The 25118-nt window shown below is 35.0% G+C and overlaps 1 long non-coding RNA gene across 1 annotated transcript; it reads left to right on the top strand.

Moving 5' to 3' along the window:
* Positions 1 to 7045: 7045 nt before the first annotated feature.
* On the top strand, positions 7046 to 21678 carry LOC149791645 (uncharacterized). The gene is made up of 2 exons (XR_016423382.1): positions 7046 to 9109; positions 11802 to 21678. It is a non-coding gene; the product is annotated as an uncharacterized LOC149791645 (long non-coding RNA).
* Positions 21679 to 25118: the final 3440 nt, after the last annotated feature.

The following is a 25118-nucleotide window of genomic DNA, read 5'->3' on the forward strand; positions in this document are numbered from 1 at the left end:
AAATATCCAAAATTGTAGAGTCAAAAGATCAAGGTGATTGCGATTGACAAGATTCTGCAGAATGACTACTTCTCCACCATTTACGTTTGGCAAGTGTTGTGAATGGCTTCAATTTAGATTACCATGTACAAAATTCACAAAAATGTGACAAAATTGCAATGCAATAGATGTCTATTAAAATAATGTATCTGGCAATGAAAACATTCAGGGTTGGTGGTAGTTGGCCATTTTGACATGTAAAATGTTGGACATCCATTAGTGCCTCTTGTTTTCAAGGTTTAATATGCCTAACATGAGGAAGACGGACATTTTTTCCAGTTTGAAATGATCACAAAAGACATAATTTCTGCAGATAACAGTTTTTAGTTTAATTATTTATTTAAAGAAAGATAATTCAGAAAACATTAGTATCTATTACAATAAATGCTGGTAGATAACGTGTGTGCTATAGTTAAATGAGAGTAATTCTGGAATGGAACTTTCCATGGTGCAGCTCATTGTAGATTAATTTGGTTATTCAAATGGATCAACTTTCCAGGAGTTAGCTTGACCACATCATAAATGTTATTGTAATGATGCAGTTGTGCAAGGAAAATTTGTTAATACAGTACAGACCATGTTGGCAAAACACTTGATGCATTGTGTAGTGCAATGTATGTAAAATGTTTGTTTCCCCCTCCTCCTTAATTTGGAAGGTTGGATATGCAGTGTGCGTATCATTGGAAAGAAACCTCATGATTGTGGTCCATAGGTGAAGAGCATAAAAGGACTGTTTTTTGCATAAATTGCATCTTGACCAAACTTTGCAGAGAACTTGCCTAAGGTTGGAGGTAAAGGACGTCATGGCTCAAAGAAACATGGGTTTTGCTCTACATCAAGTACTTAAACTTTGTTGATTGCTTGCATTTGTGTTAACAAGAAATATTAAGATCATGGGTATCTATAGGTCAGAGTTGTCATTGGTGGTTTCTGCATCCCATAGCCAAACATAAGGACATCGAGACCCAGTGATCTAAAGTGTTGACTGTACCTTCTAGTGTCCTCTTTGCTAGCCAAGGCTTCAATATAATAACCATCTTCACCTTGGTGTATCAAGCAGATATTTCTGTGCTTTGTGTCTGCCGCCCCATCCAATCAGAATGAAGTTCAAACTTGAATAGATTGATAAATAAGTAATTTTCCACTGCTAGTCCAAATAACTTTAACTCAAATACACCTATAATGTCGTGCCTCCTGTACATACTTTTGATGTTAAGCTTACAAAGTATCCTTTATAAGTCCATTGCTTCCAACATTTCCAACTGCTGACAGTGCATTGCTGCTACATGCTGTTGGTAAGTTTGCATTACATGACAAGGGAGGCAACTCGTTTAATCCAATGTCGTTGGAACTAGGCACTAAAATATGTTGGATCTGCCAAGGTGTAGATAGGGTTATAATGAAACCTTGGCTGGCGAAGATGTACTAGTAGCTACATTGAATGGACACGTAATGCACCAATAATGATACTGTAGTTTAATGCATTGTTGTCTTAATATCCTTAGCACAACCAGCTAGTCATGCAGCTCATTTAAACCTTTTATGAATTACTGGAAGCTTGATACATGTTATGATAGTCACCTGAACATATTGACAGTTCATAGTGCTCCATTAACTTTTAGGACTTTGTTGCTCTTTGACTTGCAACTGGATGCAAGGTATGGTGGAATATTATCAATGCAACTTCTATAACATGATGATTGTGGTCAACGACAAAATACGAGTCTCATGAACTATATTGTGCAATATCAGAACAGGTTAATTGAAGAAAACATTGCATGTGTATCCTCGTGACCATCAAGGCAAGATTGCAAAACTTCAGACTATTGTATATTAAAATACTTAAAAACAATCTTGACATGTTTAATTAAGTATTGAATTTTGTGGAGAGAACTGATCATAGGTACATTTATGTGTTTGTGAGCAATTTGACATCTGAAGTGTAAATAGAGCATGTGTACTTCCGAAGCTAACATTTTCACAAAAGAAAAAATCCTCTCTGTGCCGTCTGGGGCTTGAGGCGACAGCAAGGGAGCACCATTTTAGTCTGTCGGCTGCTGTTATGGGGGCAATCTGCAGTGGGCTAACATTTTTCCCACTAACAATTCAATAGAGAATTTTAATACCAATAAATTACCTGTTGCTGTTGTGTGTTTCATCGTACTGGGATGGAATTGATCCTCCTCCACGTAAAAAAAGAAATTTTATATATGGCAAGGGTAATTGGATGGAAAGTTCTAGAAAGGTAAGAACTAAAATTAACACTGATCCAGTCTGATCCCACATAGGCCACAAGCTCAGTAGTCCTCGTCTTAGTGCCATATTTTCTAATGGTGTGAATTTTAATGTGCCACAGAAATGGCTCCCTTTTTTTTATTTGTGTGCACACACTTATTTTCATCACAGTGCAATACCCTCGAATTAATTGTATTGATGATTGTAGTTGATTGTAGTACCCTTTGTTGCCCTTCATTACTGGTGATTGGAATATCTTTCGTTGTGCCTTGTACTAAATTGCAGTTGTTTTTTTGGCACTCTTGATATGACTAGTCTCCCCATTCATCTTGCATTTCTGACCACCTGTTTATTTTATTCAGTTAAGATCATTGATTTGTTCTACATGTTGAATTGGGTTTGCACAGCATTGTTTTGTATGAATGTGTTTAGTTGGTAATACATGATTCTTTAGTTATGTTGCACACAAAACGTTCTTACCCATCATTACGCTTTTCAGTATTGTAGAAGTTTAATTGTGGTTGACTGCAGATTGCACACTAATCATGATCTAATAACAAGTCCGAAATGTTCCGCTCATTTTTATTTTTTGAACTAATGTTGTTGATAAACAAGTTGATATCATTGGTGTTACAGTTAAGTACTGCTTATCTGGTATTTTCTGACCATGGGTCTTGCACCATGCTTTATTGTCATCAGTACCATAAGGGTACTGCTGATCTGGTATTTTCTGACCATGGGTCTTGCACCAGGCTCTGTTAGGTAAAGAATTGTTGATATGTGATAACCTTTGACAGTTTGCTTGATATCACTATTAAAAGGGATGTTTTTGGTTGTTGAGGCACCATCAGCAGCTTCCGTATTTAAGTAAGGGAAGTAACCTATGTTCACTTTATTGAAAATTTCAGCTTTTGTACTAGGAAGAAAGTTCACCTTTTTGGTAAACAGATTAAAGCTGAAATATAAGTTTACAATACAGGATACTTGAATTTTGATTAAGCTATATACATTTTCAGAATAATTCATCTCGGGGATTAAATGGAATAATGTTTGCAGCTGAAGAAAGCAAATATCTATGAACAAAAGATGGCCTTTAGTAAACTTGTATATTTTGCTGGGTTGTGTATACAAGTTGGTCAGGTTTGTTTCCTGTGCACACCAACAATATGGTACTCTTCCCCCATCCCCAAACTTGCAGATATTAAATGACTTGAAATGGTCTTGGTATATTAAAATCTGTTAATAAATGAGCATGCAGATTCATTATTTAATGGCATTTCATATCTTAAATGTTGTTACTCGTACATTTTACGATTAATATGAAGAATTGACTAAAAAAAATTTGAAAAACTTTAACCCAATGTTTATTTTCCCGAACAACTTGAGATAAAATTGCCATTATTAAACTGAATATAAAGAACATCCAGTTTTATGGATGCAGACCATGAAAGTTTCTGAGTATAAAGAAATTTCGACTAGAAAGTAATTTTTTTTGAACGTTGTGACCAGATTAATTTATCGTTGCTTCAGACATCACTTTAAAGCAAGATTCCTTAATGGCCATCTCCAGGTACTGTTTGCAATTGTGGTCAGTTTAAAGTTGCATTACACAGACATAAGTAATAACAGATTTTGATACATGGATATTGTTAGTTTTATGCATGCAAAGAAAAAAATGCTTATAATAATAATGAGGACTTTGTATAGCACCTAATCTTTAGAAGCTCTAAGTGCTTTACAACATTAGACAACACCTGTAAGATAAAAAACACATAATATGATTACAAAAACAAACACCAGGAAATTAGAAAACAACAAAAAACATGCTGAGAATATTTAAGGTAGGAAACATTAGGTCTTTAAGTTTGTTCTTGCAGTCGAAATAAGTGAGTTTTGAGAGCACTCTTGAATGTGGTCGCTGTGTCTTTGTGTCTAAGTTCAGTGGGCAATTCAATCCATGTTGCTGGGCCCTGGTATGCAAAAGAACGCTGTCAACAAGATGTTCCATAGACTTCAGATTCAGAGTGCCGTGCAAAACTATATGGCTGTACAGTACTTGTGCGATCAAGTTGGCACTCTATTCTAGACAAAATTATTGCACAGGCTACAAATTTGATTCCCGTAGATGATAATGTTGCTAATTGGCCAAATTTCTACCCTTTGTGATAGACTGGCACATAATAACAATGGCTTTCTATAAAGCTTAATCATTTAAAAAAAAATCTAAGAACTTTACAAGATTATTTAACTCTTTAGAATATGTATATTAAAAATGATTGCCAAAAATGCAACACTGGAATTACGTTTGAAAAAGCATGGTGAAAATAATTAAGTGTATGTGGATGTTTAGAAGTCTTGTAGGTCTAAAGGGGCAATTTTGGCACACATTTAATGCTATGAACAAAATAAGAGGAAACTGTTAAAACTATTTAAATAATTTGCTGCATGCCTTATTTTTTTTAATGTGCATGCTGTAAAAAAAAAAGATCTTGCCTACATCCAGTGAAATATTCCATTTTAAACAATGTTTATATATTGCCTCTACAGGCTTATAATGTAGCTCAGAAAGTGATTACTGGCCAGTGCTCACCTTAATTTCATTTTTAATTTAGTATTGAAAACATTGGGACATGTACAAGGGTCCATTGCAGGATTGTAATGTACATGTGGAATTGAGTCTTTCCAGCTACAGTAGAGGTATCGTTGGCAGAAAAGGGTGGAAATTTGTGTAGAATGTTGAAAATTTAAAAAGTTTAAAATAGCCAGTTACTGAAACTTGAAAACTTTCACATGACTTCTCAGAAGTGTTTAGCTGACTTTGACCAAATTGGACAGAAACCATAATTATATGAAGTCCTTTCAGGTTTTGAACTTGAATGATTCTAGGCCAGGAGAATGTATGGGATGGTCTGTTTATCCATTTTTTGAGCAGAATTTGTTACATCTACTATGAAACTACTTGGAAACTGAATGGAAAGTCGTATCCACATGGGGTGTACAAAAGACTTCTGTCTAGGTTTAGGAGTGCTGTTGATAATGGACAAGGCACTACACACATTTGCTCTACAATATGAAGTCTAAGAGAGAGGTTACATGTCTTGATAACCCAACTTGGATTGACTTTTTTTTTTTTTTTAGAAAAACTTGTGCGTTAGATAGCTGATGAAAATAAATGAGGAAATATCCTTAAAATATGAGCAGAATATGCCAACTTGGCCAGTCGTTGAAGAAAGAAAATGATTTTTCACTGTGTGCATTGCTATTTTCAATGAACACGTGAAAATTTAAAATATAACTGATTGGCTACCCGGGGCCCTAATTGGTCTAAATCGCTCTCCGTTATGGATCACTGCCATCTCGCCACTGTCTGCGTGGGTTCGAGTCTTGGATTCCGCCAATGTGGGTATGTGAGAAAGCTTGCCTGTAGCTTCTCGTGGCTCGGTGGTTTATTCCGGGGTTTTCCCAGGTTCTTCCTCCACCATTAATACTGGCCGCCATGTATAGCCTATCGTGTGCTGAAAAATGGCGTTAAACCCCACAAGAACTGATTGGCTACCCATGTTACTACTCTGGAGACCAAGTTTCTTGTCTGATATTTCATCAGACTTGAAATTTATGGTTATGTCGAGATCTCTGACAGGTTGAATCTTGTAGATCTGCACGTGGTGATCTTGCGATTTGTTGGCTTAGCTAGTTTCTTGTTGGCATGTCATATTACTGATCTGATCACTAATGTCTTCAGATGGGTTTACTAAAACATGCATAATAATGTAATCTTGCATATGATTGACCGACTTTGCTACCAGTCATTGCCTTAGAGCAGTGATGGGTTCATCCGTGATGGAAAACATTTGAGAGTTGTAAAAGATTTATAAATACAGGATTCAAAAGGTGTGTAAGTTAGTCATGTACACCTTGGGGATTTAATTCAGTAATCTGTGATTTGAAGACGAGAATATTTAAAAAAATTTACATACTACAATATATCCTGTAAACCATTATTTTATGGTATAATGTTAGGAATGAATTTTGTTGTGCGCCAGCAAAATTTGAAAGGAGCAATGTTTTCATATAGTATTATAAGATTAGTCTTGCCCAGATTTGGTGGGGTATATTTATAAGTACATACATATGGAGAGTTTATATCCAACTTAGGAAAATCATGTTAAGTAATACCGATAGTCTTTTCTTAAAGGAAGAAAATGGAGCCATGCAAACGTGGCTCACTTTTGGTAATGGATGGGTGAAAAAAAGTTTTTAAAAATCTGTTCTGAACAACCAGTTCATCTTTTTATGCCTGAAACCAGAAACGTTCTTATTTTGTTATCTAATATATTACACAATGTGGCAATCAAGTGGTCCCATCATTTTCATTGCATGTATCAAATTCCATTGCAAGCTTACTGTTTTGCCTATTACCGTATTGAGCAATATAAAGCCGACATGGGCATCTTGTTTATAATTTGATTGGAAGTTAGGGAAGTGAAAACAACTGCGCAGATTTTGCAATCCTCTGCGAAGCACATCGCAAGACCATGGTGTGTACTCTTGAACACAAAATCCATGATTAAGTGATCAAAAAGTAAAGAAAATCGTAGGTTCTTTCAACCCTGTGCTCTACACGTTTTATCTTATTATGACAAGGATTACTAGTGATAAAAATGGGTTGGTTCCATTTTGTTAAATTTTTTTACCTGCACAAAAATGCTAAAACTCGCATGCAAAGCATCACATGCGAAGGTCTCTTAATAAGGTTGTAAATGTAACATTAATGTTTCATCTTTAAAAATTGAACTCAAAGTTTATTATAGATAGGAAATAGTGCTAGCATTTTCTTTAAATTTATAAAGTTCTTTCAAGTTGAAGCATTTGAATATTAAGACCAATTTTCTCGCAACTATACATTTATTTTCTGTTCCTTAAATCTTGATATTGTTGCTCGCTAAGTGATTTTAAATGTAGTAGTTAATAACTTGCTATGGTTTCTCATGAACATAATTACGGTATTAACATTAGTTTTATACCACCCAAGCCTTTTTCTATTTTTATTGTCTTTCGTTTTTTTATTTGCTTTTCCAAACTCTTTTTCTGAGACGTTATCTGAAATTGTTTCCACTCTGCTTTCAGTACTGAACTAATGGAGCAGATATGCAATTGGATACGGACAAATAAGTATTCTAATAAACAAGATTTGGTGTTTTTTAATAAAGTGAAAAAGAAGTGTTTTGTCTGCCATCTTTTATCCAGTATTTCTACTGGAAATTGTTTGGTTCCAGTGAAAAATAATTTTTTCTGTAAAATTTATATATCTTGTGTACTTGTGAGCCAGCTTAAAAAAATGTGTGATTATGTTTTATGGCTATGGCTTAATGGAACATTTTAAGAGGAATTTGTTTGTCTAATTGATGTAGTATTAAATATTGGGTGGAGGAATCCCAATATTTTATGATCAAAATAATTTATCAGGAGGAAACAACCAATTTATGCCTATATTCAAGTTCTGCTATCTGTTGTGAGATTGAGTTGTAAAAGAGTTATAAATACAGGATACACGAATCAAAAGGTGTGTAAATTTGTCATGCTGGTTTTTCCCCCATCCATTACCAAAAGTGAGCAATTGTTGCATCCATTACTGAAAGTGAGCCACGTTTGCGTGGCTCTCTTCCTTTTAATAAAGACCCGGTATTACTTCACATAATTTTATAAGTTTGGATATAAACTCTCCATATGTATATACCCCACCAAATCTGGGCATAATCGTGTTTGATGAAGGTGTTCAGGTAAAAATGGGATTTAGAGGGAACAAACATTTGTTTTCAATTGATGTGACGCGAGGTTTGGCAGATTTAATGTACACTTTGTGAGCTAGAGAGCATTATGTTCTGATGCCATACCATCTGTTGCCTATATAGTTTCAACCAAACAAAAACAGTTATCTACAGTACCAGACTTAGTTGATGGCTTGCAGTAGGGATAAGGAAGAACCCTGTTTCAGGGTGAAAATAAAAGGTCAAGATTGATGACAAAAGGCAAATTATTTTTGGGTCGAAGTGTAAGAAGAAATGTCTTTATGCACTGTATTTCTATATATACACAGTCGTTGTCCACACTTTCTGGATGGTTTGCATTAGAACAAGAGGCAAATCTTTTTCCAGGCCTAAATGGCAAAGGTCTAGGTCACACTAAAAGAAACAAAATCCTTCCCACTTCTATATATCAGTATTGTTAAACATGGCAGGCATATATTGTGCTTGTTTTAAATAAGTTATATGATGCATTTTCTTCTTTAACTAAGCCATTTTTATAGCATACTATGGAAGAATATTTTGCTGCAGTTGTTGGTATGTTTACAAGCGATGGACAGACTGATAAGCCAATAACATAGGCTTTTTAAATGGTAGCTGCAGTATTTATCAAGGTAAGATGTACTTTATATTACTTTACTAGGAAAAGAAAAATGTGCACAAGTTGTCAAGTCGTGAACAGTTTACCATTTACTTGAATGATCTATATAAGTATTGGGCTAAATTTAAATTTGATTTTTCTGGATGTTAAAGATTATTTTAGAGAAAGGGAATTATGTAAATTAAAGTTAAAATTCTTTGTCACAAAATGCAAGTGTTTATTGGATATTTGAACTTGTACTCTAAATATATTCAAGGAGCTGATGTATGACAAGTTTACCATCTGTGACAAACCAGAAGAATTGCTTTAAATCCTTAGTGGGATAATGTTCAGGGTGAATGATTGTATGCAACCAGCCTCGTCAGTTTGGGATGATGCAGTTTTCATTGTCATCGATTTTCTTACCACAACAGGCGATGGATTTCTAGAGGTAACTAAACATATTATAAAAGATGTTTTATCAGTGGTGATTTCAGGAACGTAAAGAATCTGCATGGAAGGCATGGTTTATATGGTTGATATTAAGGTAAGAATTATAAGGCAACATACTGTTTGATAAAGGGGACAAAAAAAGAAACTAGTGAATTAACAATGTTGACATAATGGATATATTTGTTTGTCCAGATCATGCAACATGTGCTGAGAATGGAAAGTACAAGTATCTTCAACAAGGTTGGACTCTTCTGACCTACTTATCTCTACTCAAGTGACAGGCTAGGCATAGGTCAACCATTGCTGTTAAGTGAAAACCTTCAACTGCAAGAGTTTTTCTGATCGAAATGTGCAATTTTGGACATGGCTGTTGGCAGTTTTGAAGCCCGAGATGTTTTAGAGATCTTTGTTTATGTCTCTATTGCCTTGATCCCCTTTTACCTGCTAGAAATTGCCCTCACCCACAATATAGAAATTTCATCCTCTCGCAAGACCCCACCGACATTTCTATCATGCTCATTATGTCTAGATGGAAGTTAGTGTTTTATGGGCTTAATGAGATTACCTTTACAGACTGCTGGGTGAAGGTTCCATTGAGAATCTTGCCAGTATAACCATTTGTAGTGAGTTCCAAGCTAGGTACAAAAGGATTGTTCATAGTTCAACAATAATTTATTGTGTCTTTCTCTCCTTGAGATTTTTCTGGCAAAATCTGATCTGCCTCCATAGCTCCAGGCTTTTATGGTTCTATGTTGCCACTTCCAAAAGAAGAAGAGTGGGAAGCATTTTATTCATACCCATTATGAGTTTAGCTGATATTTCAGCATCCACTATTCCAGACAGATTGCCCCTCCTCCCCTCCCCAAACTAGCTTATCAGTACTTCACTTTGAGGGAACTTTTCCTGTACGAGAATTCAAGCCCATGAAGTCCGTCTGTTGCTACTTGAAGGAGGTTTTGAAGGCTGTGTTACAGTAGTCACTTTACCTTTTCCTTCTTTTGGTCTTTGGTGCCTGGGAGAAAGTATATTTTCCTTTGACCCAATAGTTCAAGCACAAAAAAAAGTGACCCATTCTGCCACCAACTTGAAGTTGTGGACACTCTTACCATGAGGAAATGTATATGAGATGCTTATGTTAGTCTTTTGTGGCCATCAGCCTCCAGCCAAACTGGTGAATTAGGCAAATTAATACTTTGAGGTGATATGTTACTGTTAATAAAACATAGTGTGTGTTTGGAGTAAAACTTTTTAAATGCAATAAGCACATCACTATTGCCAGTTTCCTTTCCTCCACCCCACTTCTGATGTCATGCAGTTAATAAAAGTCTAGGATAAAGATGACGGCTTCTGTGCATTATCCTGTTGTTGGTAGTTTTTGTTCTTAATGTATTTCTGGAGTGTTCTTTATATTTGAGGGTGAAATTCTTTAATGTGGACAAAGATAATTTCTTCTTGGTAAAAGGAAACAAGGGAATAATGACATGTAAGTATAAAAATTAGCTTTATCTCTCCCCCTTTCACCACTCCCGAAGAAAGGAAAACCATTCCACAACTCAATATAGCTGTTTTCATCATGTGATCAGCAGCATGGGTCGAAACTTGCACAGAGTGCATCCCACTGACTTGTTTCTTACCATAGTGCTTTTGTATTTTGTTAGGTACATGCAAGAATGGTAAAGGAGCCAAGTTCTACTCGGGTCTGTTGTTTTTAGCTCTACCAATGATCGACCAGAAGAGTAATTGGGATGGCTGTTGAAGGGTTTACATGGACTTTAATCCTATGGTATCACTCCTGAAAGATAATGTTGTTGCTCACACAACCAATATGGTCACTACAGCTGCCATCTTGAAAACTTTTAACTTTTCCTGACTGGTTGGTCATGTCAGCACTCATTTTTCACAAATAGGTTTGTGTTGTGTTGGTCCTGACTGAAATTGTGCAGATCTGTTCTCAGATAAGGGCACCATTGCTAAATATAAACTGCATCCTGGTATGAATGGCATAGTTTGGGAGATATTATTCTCATTCACCATAAATAATGCATTTGTTACTCAAACTGACGAAGAGAAGAAAACAACTTAGAAACTTCTAAAAAGAAACTGCTCAGTAGAATTTTGATTAAATTTGACACTAGCACCTAGGTATGAAGAGCTTTAAATAGTGCATGATTTTAGCCAATGTTCCATCAAACAGATGCAGAAGATGGAGAAACATTGAAATAACTTTATATGCTTTAAAAAAAAGAAAAAAGAAATGAAAACTAACAATAACTCTGCAGAATTTGATCTTCTTATAAAACATTGTGGGAGAAAGGCCATTCGATGTTGGACAGACTATACTGCCAGCAAATATTGATACAGATACAGAAATAATGATGCCCTTAAACATTTATTTACTTGACAGTTCTACTTGCCAGTATTGCTTGACCAACTACTGTTCTTGCTTTTCACTCCTAGTTGAATGTTGGACAGGCAAGAGATTTTAATTCACTTTGAGCTGTTGTTAATTTCTTCTTTATCATGACCACTGCAATATAATGTATAATGCCATATGTGATTTTACAGTGTCCCATTTCACTTAAGTAATGAGGAAAGATCGCACGAGACACTTTGTTTTCAAATTGTCATTGAATACAAAATGAGACATTTGAAGGAGTAAAAAAAAAATTTCTTATTCCTTTAAATTTCAGGGGTGATGGCCAGTGGTTGAGAAGCAACAGTGGGATTCCAAGCCACTTGACAGGGCTAAAATATGGACTTCAAAAGATGTAATATGTTCATGGGCAAGGAGCCAAATGTTGAAAATTTTGTGGACATCGGAGACCTGCCAACTCTTAAGATTTTGCCATCAGTTTTATGAAATTTCCCCTTAAAATATGGACGTGTGGGATATTAGCAAAAGCTACGGAAAAATGCTCGTTGCCAAATCTGGATAATTGATTCATCCATGTTTAATTTGGATCTGGTTTTCATCTTAGAATTAGTGAATTTAGTCAGGGAACCAGATTAGCTTTACAGCAGCACCCTGATGCTTTAAACTGCACATATTTGTTCATGTGAAGAGTTCGCATGATCAAACTGTTGATATGGAATTTTTTAAAATGGCATCCAGAAAGTGATTCATGTTTAAGACAAAAGTGAAAATAAATTTCTAGAAGTGTTAATAATCAACACCAAAGAAGTAAAAGGCGTATGCAGATTCTTGTAAACAAAAGTTGGAAAAAACGCAATTTATGTCTATTGGACATCACATGCCAATTTGAGTATGACTCATGGCAGGAGATATGATTGATGTCGTCATGTGAAATAGAAAAGAATTTCCAAAAATTATGTAAAGATGGGAGATAGCAACAAGCCATTGAGCTGCAGTTTTCAGTTTGTGCAACTGTACTAGTAGTAAATAAAGAATGTGTATACTTTACAAACATTTCTGTTGAACATAATGTTTATCGTTGATGCATCAAACTTTATATTACATTTTCCAGCTTTACAGTAGCAATTATATATTCTTGCACCTCGCTGAAAATAAGGAATCTTACGGAAAAAAATCAACTGCCCTACTGAGAAGGATTCGTCGGGGTTGGCACAGCTGACATCATACCTTCAGACCTTTAAATGACCATTCAAGAGGAGGAAAAAATACCAAAAGGCTTCAAATGGTATACTACAAAAGAATTGTGAGATAATTTTGAAGATCATCCTTATTATGGAAGTTTTCCAAGTATGAAACATTTCTGAAGTGCATATTCTTGGCCTGTGATTGACTGGTGATAGCAGTTAGCAATATTTTTCCGCATGTACACGAGAAAAGAAGTGTGGGAACATACTTGCAGGCAGGATGAAAAGTGCTAATACTTTTTTCCTGTAGTTGGACAAGGGCAAAGATGTTAGATGAAGCTACATCTTTGCAAAGCTCTTGAAATGAGTTAGATTTTAGTATAATATTCTGAATTGTGTTTTAAAAAATGGAAGCTCTTCTAATCTGCTGACTTCTCACATTAATATGCTCCGATTGTCTTTTTCGTTCTGTCCTCCATGTCAGTTTCTCCCTTCTTAATAAATATTCTTGCAGTAGTATTTTTTTATAGCACATTTTTGTCTTGTTACCTGCAAATGCATTCATAGTAAGGATAAAGTTCAGGTCCAGTGTTTAGTTCTACTGGCCATAGATCAAGAGCTTATAGGATATTCTGTTGTTTGTCATTCATTTTATGTATGTCTTTTAGTACGAATTGGATATCACTATCCTAAACTACTTAAATTATTCCTTGTAACGTGACAACATTCACATTCATCACATAAGCTAGTTGTACCTAAATGAAAATGGCACAACAAAGATGGCTATCACTTGAGCCATTTTAAAAATTGTGTTGCTTCCTGAATGGATGATGATATCAATGTGAGATTTTCCTTTAAAGACTTGATATCATAGTTGCAGTCTTTGAAAAAAATTTGTGTAAATTCCCTCAATAGTGCTCGAAGTCGATCAGATTCATGATACTTTGAAAGATGGATTCAGGAAAGTTAGTAATATCAAATAGATATGCAAGAGCAAATCGTAAGTATTGTGCTGATGTATCAGAGCCATTGGGCATATCCTTTGTGTCGAAACTTTCAAAGTTTGGCCAAGAGCAAGCCAAACTCTATTAGAAATTTAAATTGGCAGACAAAAAAGTATGTGTTAAAAATTTTCTTTCTTGGAGTGAGTAAATTTGTTTTTGGAATTTTCCAGATTTAGCAGTGCCAACAGATTTTCGTGACTTAAATAAAGATTATACTTTGGCACGAGAAAAGTTAATTCCATTGAGGATGATTCATTTCTTTTACTTGTGAAATTGATAGACAATAAAATATTCAGTATATAAATTAGGTCTTGAGAAAAGCAGAAGTACGTTACCCACTGTCATTGAAGTTGCATCTGATAGGAGGGCATGTACCTGCCAAACAACCAACCCAACACCCCCGGAAACAAAATACTGACTGCTTATGATAAAAATAGTGTTTTTCAGGAGCAAATACTGATTTTGAAAACTTGATTGCATTTTTTTACATTACAACCGTCCATAAAGTAGGACAATAACTTCATTAATTTTTTAATTTCAAAGAGGCACAAGTTGCTTCCTTGTACCTTCTGAGAAACTAGTTAGACACGGGCTGTTTATAAGATCCTTTTCCACACCTTGTTTTTGTAAGTCAATATTGATTCCAATGTACCATCTTTCATTGATGAGCTGAATTTAACAGGATTTTATTTTCTCTCAAAAATCAGCTTATGAGTGTAGTAAAGAAAGGAGTCGGAAAAAAATAACTTGGACAATTGTAAAGGAAGTCTCCACATGAACTAGCTATAACAATCGCCAGCCTCACTAGCAATTGTAAGAGGAAAGTTCCTTTCTAAAGGAAAATTAGTAAAATGAACTTCCAATCAAATTACCTCAATGTTTTCTCTTTATGCTATTTTGTTAGGTAATGGTAAATATGAACTATCAGGGGGCAGCTTTTTGTTTTGTTCAGTTTGACACAAACGTTTATTTAAGTTCATTTGGAACCTCCAATCAAATTTACCTTAAGGTTCTCACTGGTATTTATAAATGCCAGTTGAGGCTGTGCTGTTGATGAAGCAGCAAGCTGATGTTTATTAGCGCTTTCATGCCGTTTTTTGTTATGGGTCTCTCCATGCCTAATAGCGAAATCACAATTTGCAAAATACGAGGCTTTCTCCTTTACTAGATGGTTTCACAAATTTAAACATGAAAGCTTAATTGTCTGCGTCATGATGCCCCAGTGCTAGACGTCACTATAAACTCTCACTGCAGACAGCATAGCGATATGACTGCAAAACTGTGAAAGCTGCGTTAAAAATCCAAATCACATGCACACTAATTTGGGTCTTGAAAAGAGGATGTTGGTTCTATCATGAGGGCCTCTAGGTAGATTAATTCTTAGCTAATTGCGTTACCCTCTTGAAATAAGGTCATTATTATTATTATTATTACGACAAGGTAATACAAAAATGTTTTCAATGCACACAGCTTTCATTGCGATAACAATGTGAGACATTAAATACAGTTCGTAGACGATCACACCTTTAGGTTGATCTTGTCCAAAAATGTTTCTGTGCTTCATTGATTTTTGCTGTATGCTTTTGGGTGTGTAAATAACCTTCCAAAGGAACATGGATCTATGATGATAGAAGCTATTTAATTATTGCCATTTATAAATATGTACCGGTAATCTAATTGTAAGATAAGACCAGTTTCCGAATAAGTACTGTGAATGTTGACATCATCTTTATAACTTGTATATTGTTTTATGTAATATATCCTATGAGGGCTTCCCTTGGAAATTTTTCTTTGTGCCATGACATTTGCAGAATTTTAAAAATTTGGAGCCACTTTTCAGCTATTGGAGCCATTTTTTTGCCATGAATGCAGGGACTTGGATGCAAGTGATATTATATTGGCCCTATTTGTAATCTATATAACCATGAAAAAACGCAGCAGATTTTACATGTTTTTATTGCATTTCAATGCACAAGAATAATTATTAATAAATATAACAATACCATTTTACATTATGTTAATTTCAATGTATAGCATGTGAAAAGCAGAAATGAATGTATCTTTATAACTGATAATACAAAATACTGCTTAGTCTTTATGAACAATATCAGCGACACTTCATCAATATTTGCCTCATTTTCCCCAGTCCATTTATTAAATGCCTTCCTGAAATCAAAGTTCTCAATACTGGGCCCATCAATACAAATTCTCATTAAATTTTTCAGAGTAGATACACCCATAGAATTTCGTAAGTTTGATTTGATTAGATGAATGCGACTGAAACCCCTCTCACAGACTGCAGTAGAACTAGGGACAAGTAACCTGGTAGCTGCCTCAGATTCAGCTGAATATAATTCTTTGTTCTTCAGCCTATTCTTTGTGCGTGATACAGACATGCATTATAAATTAGATTTTAAATTTTTCATCCATATAAGTGACTTGGGCCCTTTATATTTTATGACTGGCATCCTTATAGTGGTGACCTGTGTTCCACAGTTAAGTTCATACCACAAAAACGTGTTATCTAAGTAAATTCCTACAACAGTAAGCAATCCCAAGTACATTTCACACTCAGTTTGCAATAATCATAACTTAACAGCATGTGCAAATGACACCGAATCTTTATGCCAACCTGTTCAGCAATTGAGTATATACCCAGGTCATTCCTTATTTCCTACTAATCGCACCAACTGATTCTTGCAGTTAACTGCAATTGTGTTGAATGTCTTTTTTATTCATCTACCGACATGATCCACTGACTGTTGCTGATCGTGAAAACAGTTATTAAGTGGCCAGTCACTTATATCAATGAAAAATGAACCTTGTAACTAAATTTTACTGCCAACTTTTGCGCCAGTAACAATAGGTGCCACTTTCAAAATTCTTTAGCATTTGGTGACAATGTGAAGCCTGGCTTAGTCCCTGACTATTGTTTTCAATAATAACATACTAGTCTTCAAACGATCTTTCTCCTGGTTGTTTTTCTAATCTAAATCATCAGATGTTGAGCATTATCTCCAATTGACAACTAGCAATGAACTCCAGATCCAGTGGTCAAAGACCAACTCGGGGATGGTCCTGGCTTTTAAAAAGCTGTCGCCAAAAAAATTGCCAGCCTCAATATTTTGTTGCCAATTTTCAAAGAGTGTCTCCAGAATAAGTAGTCTACATTTTTCCAAGTGTTAATTTAGTCTATTAATGTAACAGGCAATGAAAATTACAAAAGATGGGTTAGTTAATACTTTAATTACAACAAGCATTAAGAAAATGTTACAAAGTGTTACATGAAGATCGTTGCGATTTTAGGGCTGCCCACTTGTTGAATGCAGTTTCAAAGTTTCACCGTTTATGCACATGTATGACTGTTGTTACCAGGAAAAAAAATGCATTATCAACTTTAGTTGACATTTTAATAATAATAAAACCCTATGATTGTACATTGCAATGTAAGACGAGTGACGTATAATGCGACCATCGATTGCATGTATTCCGTAATTAAATGCCCCCCTCCCCTTTATGGCTAGCTTCACAAAGCTTGTAGTGAATTGCTTCCTAAATCCCAAGAATGATCACTGAATGTTGTATAAATTTTCTCGACAAGCAAAATAGGATCTCCATTCCCTCGAATGAAACTTACACGAGTCAACACCTGGCAATATTGGACCATATATATAAGCATAAATTCACACCCAGTTTAGGGATTCTTTCACTCCTGTATTTTGAGAAATAATTATTTTTAATTATGCAAAACTTGTTTGTTTTTTTTTGCTATTTCTTGTTGCGGAGCTTAAGTCTCTGCAGCCGTAACACGGGATTGATGGCAAAAGGAAATGATCAATGAGTAAAATGCATAAATATTATTTACCTCACCTGGATTCATGTTTGGTGACACTCCTTCAAAATATCACAGCCAGTTTTAAATGAATTGACGAACTTTGCCTTGATATATACATTACAGAACATCTGTTTTAACTTATCATATCACGGCCACTTACGCCCAAGTTTCCAACTGTCTAGAAATTTTTGGGAATTTTTGCCCCGTTCATCAAAATGTGGTGTTGCACTTGAAGCACTACATGTAGATGATGTTGGACTGCAAGGTTTATCATCGGGTTCAGTGACTGTATTGTCTGATAAATTTGCACTAAATCCAAATGCTGTTAATTTTTGTAACATAGGATGAGATGATGAACATGCAACATCTAACTTTGTTTGCTCATGATAATGTTGCACTGGCGACAGATATAATTGTGATTGAGATTTTTTCCATTTGGTATGTATTTATACACAGTTGTCGGTACTTCAAAGGTTATCAGATTGGTATATGTAAAAAAAAAAACAACAGAAGGATTAGCCATTCAGTTAATTGTATCTGTTCTATTTGTGTCTTCAGAAGTCTGTCAGTTGTAGGTATAGTTCGGTAACATGGTTAACTGTATCACAGCATACAGTACTCGGCCCAGATGTCAGCATAAGCAGATTATGACGTAACAATGCACTGTAAAGATGGGGTTGTCAATACGAACAAAGGATCGTTTGTGTAACAGATTGATTCCAATGCATTGCTTAGTCAAGTTTGTGGCTTCCTTTTGTTCTCCCTTTTAATTTATCCAGTCCAAATCCATGATTGTATGTACAAATTTAATAACCAAAAAGTCTGTCGCCAAAAAGAATCGCCCAATGGGATATTTTTGTCGCCAATAAGGAAAAAAAATTGCAATTTGCGACATTGGCGAAGCCCAGACGATCCCTGCCAACTTTTCAAATGCGCTTGGACTGTATCAACACCTACCTTTTGGAATACTTTATACCTGGGGATAAGTAACTAAAATTGCTTTGTTTGAAACCTTCATTCTCTCTTGACTAGCTGGATTGATATAGTAAAGCCCCACCCCATTAGAGAATTTATCATTTTGTCCAGAAATATGTGCATGTTTTTTATTTGATGAGTATATTGTGCCATACTAAATTATGTATACCTATGTGTTATATTGTTCATTAATGTCTGTTAATTAAATTTGCACATGTTCATGCTTTGTAAATCTGAAAATGCATATGAGGATACTTGAGTCTGCAAGTGACTTATTAAAAAATTGTAACATTTTTATTACAAAACTTGAGGACCTCATGGCAGATAGGTCTTTCATGTACAACTGAGTTCTTGTTAGTTAAAGATTATTACTGTTGTATACATTTTAGTCTTAATCCATTGTGGTAATTTCAAATTTTTGCATGCTCATTGAATTTCAAACCTTTGCATGAAGTGTTTCAGAGTCTTGAGAGTAATTTTTTAGGGGGGTAGACATTTTATTGGATGGTGGCAGTTTTTATATTAGAGTTAAACATAACAGCCAGAAGAAGCTTCGACCTCCCTAATAATGGTTTTATGTAAGTGGGGAAGCATACTGCTGGTTACACAACATTAAAGTTCCTGTGAAAATGCTGGGACTGCAACAAAAGGCAGTAACTCTTATTTAATTAAGCCTTTTCATTGCATTGTCATGCTCCGTTAAATCTAGAGAAATCATAGTCTCTTGAATTGAGGTAGCCATCTTCAGGAACTTGGACATGACTTAAGTCTTGACAGCTAGCTAATTTGGTTCTTTATCCTAAGCATGAATTAAGTGCACCTGAATAATGATTGGAACTGCTTTGCTAGAATGTAGATTTTTTTTGTTCTGAATATTTACCATTTCATTGGAAACAAATTTACATTTTGTGTGCATCAAGATATCCTTTCCTATTTATCTGTAGGCCTATTCCATTTTGAACATTTGAAAATTTGTATCTTGTGTGCTTCTTAAGACCATAAATATTGCATGTCTTTTTTATTGTTCATCAGAGAAATTAAAATGCTTGTGGGAATTTCTGATTACAAATTTGCTAGGTGGTCCTAGTTTCTCTATTTGGTGCATAATATTAGGCTCATTCTATTTGAATCTAATATTGCACTTGTTATTACATTAACCCCTGGAGCTTTTTGTCATTTTCACCTGAAAATCTAGTAAGAAACACATTTTGAAAGCTATTTCTGGATAGTCTCGAAAACACAAATGCCCCGGTGATCTTTCAATAACATACTGCCTAGTTGTATTAGAAACATTGTTTTTCATTGGCTATTTGACTCGCGCATGAGCAGAAGGGTAAAAGTTTGAGTTCTTTTTTTTTTTTGTTGCTAAACTGAGCCATTATTTTTGTATGGAGACCACTCTTTATTCCAAATGCCCATCTTATCCTACTTTTTGAAAAGGCTAATCTGTCTGTCTGCAGTTCATACCAGTTTGCCTTGGATCTGAGACCAAAAAGTCTAAAATCCGGACACAAGATCTGATTCCGACCACGGGCGAATTTTGGGTGGAAAAGTCTGGTCCAAAAAATGAGTTTTTTTAATCTGCATTTTGTATTGCAACTTGATATTCCAGAGTATTTGGTATCATTGTAGAGCTACATCTGTCTACCTTTCTGTAATACCACCCATTTTAGTGTATCATGCATGACCATGATGCTACAGAGCTCGCAGTAGGCTACTACCTCCTGCCCTGTTAAGTTGTTGCTAGGGGTTAATGTGTTAATGGCAGTTATATTGATGGTTATCTTTAATATCACAAAAGAACACCATCCAATTTCTGTGCATTATAGTTGCATAATCAGTCAATAGCTCAAAAATAGCTGTCACACAGGAGACCAGTATTCTCCAGTTCACAAGTTTTCTTCACCTTGATTGCATCTAAACCTTTTTCTAGCATAATTAAAAATCTCAAATCCAGAGGAAGGGCATGAGGATACATAATGCAGTTAACTGTAAATCGATTTCAGTTTTTCCGTGATTTGTGCGTTACTGCTCCTGATCTTGACTTTATTTTTGTTCATGGTTCCATGCTGCATTTTAATTTCTTACCAATCATGATGACAAGTCTTCATACGTCATAAAAATGGAATCATTCATAATCATCTACCACAAAAACATTGTTTATAACTGAACAATCGTTTTTAAACTTGCATCAAAAGTAAGAAGAAGAAAAAAATAATGGGACAAATTAAAAGATTTGGTCCTTGTTAAGTTATTACAGTTTGTAAGCAATGGTTAAGCCAGATTTAAACTTAAGGAAGAAGTGACTTCTTTTGGATAGAGTATTGAGAAGTGAGAGCTAAACAGAGGTGAAAGCAAAGCAAGAAATGCAATGTGTGTGCATGTTTCATTCACTTGTTTGAAATGTGTCTTCTGTTTCTCAATATACATTTAACATTGGTTTTAAGCAATACTTCTTTACAAGTTGAGAAATTTGTATGTTATAAAATTATTTGTAATTTTAGTTGAATGTATACATATGGATGGAGAGATACATGCAATGTATTTTGGCCATATGACTTTGGGATCATGGCTGAAACTATACATTGTAATTTTAACTGATGAGAGTATCGAGATTAGTCTTGAAATTGCAAGTTGTTAACAATGATTAATCAATTATCATTTTTTATATAAATTTTTTTTACTTGCTGAATGTTCGCTATAAAATGGCGGTCAATTTTTAAATAAAAAATCTATTCTGAAACAACTCTTGTAACAAGTACATGATAGCAAATGTACAAGTGATCATACCATACTCTTTTTCTAATTTCATTGTTGCCAACTTGTTCATAGAAAACACACCAAAGCATTAAAGCGATATATGCAGGAACTTTTCGTTTCTTTTTAACTTTACACAACCAAGAACACTTGTGGCTCCATGCATAACATGGTGCTTCAATTTTCAGAAAGAGGGACTTATTAATATAACCACTCGCTTTCTAGCCTCATTACAACAGTTCATCAAAAGAATTGTAAATTAATGGTTTTATTATTTGTCTACATGTAAAAATGTTATGCATTGGTAATGTCTTGCACATGTGTGCCAACCATTATGCTTTTGGCATAATCATGCTTTTTTTAATAAAATTATTGTTTTACTGTATATGGATTATGCATTTTTGCTACATTAAAAAATAATAAATAAAGCAATAAAAAGTTGTCTTTGTCATGTTTAATATCCTTTTAATTCCACACATATAAGCATGTAAAAAGGTGACTGCTGCTTAAGAATACTTAATTACTATTTATAGCAACTGTACGTGACCCATTTCCAAGAAAACGGATGGTTTTTAAAAGTGAACCTTACCTAACGGATTCATTTTATTGATAAGCTAGCTAGTTAGTTTACCAGCCCATATATTGAAAGAAAATTGCAGGATATATTAAGTGAAATGCTTCATGGTGTGAGTTGTGGATATTATATGATAGAAAATGTTAGATCAAATGGATCTTTTCAAACTTGAACATCTCAGATCAGAAAAAGTGACAAATCAACACTTCATAAAGTTAAAAGAAGAATATGAGATCAATGGAATATAGCACATGATCATGGCAGAATTACATTTCACGATCATTCAGCAAAAGTTACAGATGTAGACAGTCAAACTGAGTGCTGAATGTAAATCATTTTTTGAAAGTATATTTTGTGTTTATATTTTGGTTCTAATCTATATGTATTTTGCCCTTTGTGAATTTTGACCTGCTGCAGAACCAACCTTGTAAAAATGTATCTCTTCATATGTGCTGTAATTCTGGCATGAAATATATAGATTACACATTTTATGCCCAAATGATGGTTTTCTGCCACTTGTAATAGCAATAATTAACACTTGTACTGCTTGGGGGGTGGGGGTGTTTGACATACATGCTTACATAGCTTTTCAAATTTAACAACAGCATTATTCCAAATGTTTCTGACCATCATGATAATACATTTTTTGGCTAAATCATCTGTAACATAATATTTAGACAGCTTTCAATGAAATTACCCACATTGCCTGGTAAGTGTCAATTAGGGCTTGTATTGGTTTGTACAATAGTTGTTGTTGGCTTGAGATGCTTAACACTGGTGTTGTTTTAACTCTACTTATCATAGACTTGAAGTACTTGTGGGATGGTCTATTGTCACTTGGCCAATAGCTGTTGGCACACTCCTCCTATATGTTTGGAGGATTGCAATGGAGCTTGACACATATTCATCCTAAAAGTCTAGTTGGTCCTAAACGGAAATGCTGCTCAGGATGGCCACCACAACAGTAGCCATATTTATGATTTTGTTATTGTTAATGGATGGTCCTATCACCATGGTGTTTCACTTGAGGAATTTTGACATCTTCTTGTTCCTAAATGAACATTGTGAGGATCAGGCATCCAGTATGAAAGCCATCTTGAAAACCTTGTTGCTGCTACTTTTGAACGGAAAGCCATATTGACATGGTATTTTCAAAAGATGACATCTTGTGTATAGCTGGTCCTCGGTGAAGTAGAAGTTAATCTGATGTCTAATACTGCCATCTTTAAAATCTTGCTCTTGTTTCTCTTGAACCAAAAGTTATATCAACATGGTGTTGTTACTAAAAGAATGATCTCTGGTTGATCGAAACTAAAATGGTGCTGGTCTGACTTCCAGTATGGTCCTTGTGGCAGCCACCTTGAAAATTGAATTATTGCAACTTACCCTGAACTGAAAGGTATTGAGATGAACACTTTTTGACAGAATTATTATGAGATCTAGCTGTTCTTAAATGAAAATGATACTGATGTCTTAATATGGCTTGTAAAATGGTCATCTTGAAAATCAGAAAACTTTTCCACCTAAATTAATAATGTCAACAATGGGTTGTCACTGAACAAGTTCTTGTGATGTTGGGTTGATCCCCAATGACGATGGTTCTGATGTTATGTCCCATTAAGCCACCATAAAGGTCATCTTGAAAATGTGGTTACTCTACCTGACCAACCAGTAATACTAACATACTTTTCACAAGCAGTTTTTGTGATATTTTGCAGGTCTTAGCTGAAGCGATGCTGTTTGTACACCCATTATGACTGCTAAACCTTCTGAATGAATCATGGTTGTTTCTACATGGGGTTATTAATAAATGACTTCTTATGATGTCTAGTTAGTCATAAATAAAAAGAGGGCTGTTCAGATATCCATGAATTCCGCCACAATGTCTATGTGAAAAATCGTGTCACCATTCCTGAATAAATGATATCAATGGTTGGATGGTTGTTGCAGATTTGATTTCATTATCAGAACACAATGGTCTATCCAAGATTCCAATATAGTTGGTTGAGGAAGAACCGCCGACCTTCGTGAAGCTACTGGCAAACTTACTTTAGTACCCATGTTGGCCCAGCCTGCGACTCCAAACTTGAACCAATGTGTACAAGGTGAGGTGTCAGTGAGCTTTAAAGGTGAGCACCTTGGACCACTTGACCATCTGGGGCCCCTATCAGGATGGGGTTTTCACTGAAAGACTACTTGCCATTTCTAGTTGGTTGTAAAATGATAATGGTGCTGATTGGACTTTCAATAAGATCGCCATGATGGCTATCGTGAAAATCTTGTGACAGCTGTACCTCCTAGATGATTGGTCATATCCAAATTGTACTTAATGAAGGAAGTCTAGTTGGTCCTAAAGGAAATGGTACCAGTTTGATATCCAATATGGCTACAATGGCAGCCATTTTGAAAATCTTGTTCTGTTACTTCTCCAAAACGGAAAGTCTCTTCAGTATGGGATTTCCGCTTATTTCCACCATACTTGTTGTGATGTCATGATTGCCTAAAATGATGTCTTTTTGGTCATGAATGAAAACGTTGCCAATCTGACAGCCACAGCAGCTAATTTCAAAATCAGATTCCAAATGACATGGTGTCAGATGAAATGAGTTAACGAATAAAACCGAATGATGAATTTAGATTCCAAATGACGTAGTATTAAATTAAATGAAGTAGTATGAAATTAAATGTTTTAACCCAACAAACGGAATGGCAAATTCAGATTCCAAGACACCACATCATTTGGAATCTGGATTTATCATTTAATTTGTTGGGTTAAATCATTTGATTTCCTACTACATCATTTGATTAATAAAATTTTGGCGGTGATGGCTGCCCATAAGAAGTTGGTCATCAAGTTTACGCCCTGAATTCAATGAGTGTATATTATTTCCTTGCCGCCCATTGCTAATTAAGTTGAAAATCAGTTACTTTACACGCATTCTCTTTCTTTCCTGGGACAAGAAGAAAGGTGACCCGAATATTTAAGACTGAGTATGAAATAATCATAATAAGAAAATAAAACAGCCAAATGGATGAAAAAAATTAATACAAGTCTACTCGGAGGTATGATGACAAATTCCTTGTTCCATAATTTCAGAAGAAGAAAATAAGAAAAGACATTTTAGTATTCTGAGACAATGTTTATTATTCTTTGAGTATTATTCAATGACGTCAATGATTTTACTATATCCATAATAACGTAATCACAGAGACGGATTCTGCTCTTAAACTTTCGAGCGGAAAAGTCATCACCAACTAAGATTCAGCGAGTTTTTATTCATAATGCAATTATTTGAATCAGAAA

The sequence above is a fragment of the Sinohyriopsis cumingii genome, chromosome 9 (assembly GCF_028554795.1).
Source record: "Sinohyriopsis cumingii isolate HCF-2022 chromosome 9, ASM2855479v2, whole genome shotgun sequence".
NCBI classification, from domain to species: domain Eukaryota; kingdom Metazoa; phylum Mollusca; class Bivalvia; order Unionida; family Unionidae; genus Sinohyriopsis; species Sinohyriopsis cumingii.